Here is a 789-nt window from a genome sequence, read left to right on the forward strand (position 1 = left end):
ATCTTTCCCAGAATCAGGGTCTTTTCAAATGAGTCAGCTCTTCGCATCAGGTGGCCAAAGTATTGGAGTTTCAGCTTCAACATCAGTCCTTTCAATGAACACCCAGGACTGATCTCCTTTAGGATGGACTGGTTGGATCTCCTTGCAGTCCAAGGCACTCTCAAGAGTCTTCTCCAACACCACAGTTCAAAAGCATCAATTCTTCAGCACTCAGCTTTCTTCACAGTCCAACTCTCACATCCATACATGACCACTGGAAAAACCATAGTCTTGAACTAGATGGACCTTTGTTGGCAAAGTAATGTCTCTGCTTTTTAATATGCTGTTTAGGTTGGTCATAACTTTCCTTCCAAGGAGTAAGTGTCGTTTAATTTCATGGCGGCAATCACCATCTGCAGTGACTTTGGAGCCCCCCAAAATAGAGTCAGCCATGAAGTTTCCACTGTTTCCCCATCTATTTGCCATGAAATGATGGGACCAGATGCCATGATCTTAGTTTTCTGAATGTTGAGCTTTAAGCCACTTTTTCACTCTCCTCTTTCATTTTCATCAAGAGGCCCTTTAGTTCTTCTTCACTTTCTGCCATAACGGTGGTGTTATCTGCATATCTGAGGTTATTGATATTTCTCCCGGCAATCTTGATTCCAGTTTGTGCTTCCTCCAGCCCAGCGTTTCTCATGATGATGGTTAAGCACCTCCCGGCATTTACTTCCGGGAGCGCCTGGGTAAACATCCTGGAATTTCATGCAGTTAGAATCTGCTAATTTAACAATAAAGATCACTAATGAT

Source organism: Bison bison, unplaced genomic scaffold, assembly GCF_000754665.1.
Source record: "Bison bison bison isolate TAMUID 2011002044 unplaced genomic scaffold, Bison_UMD1.0 scf7180017864118, whole genome shotgun sequence".
NCBI lineage: Eukaryota > Metazoa > Chordata > Mammalia > Artiodactyla > Bovidae > Bison > Bison bison.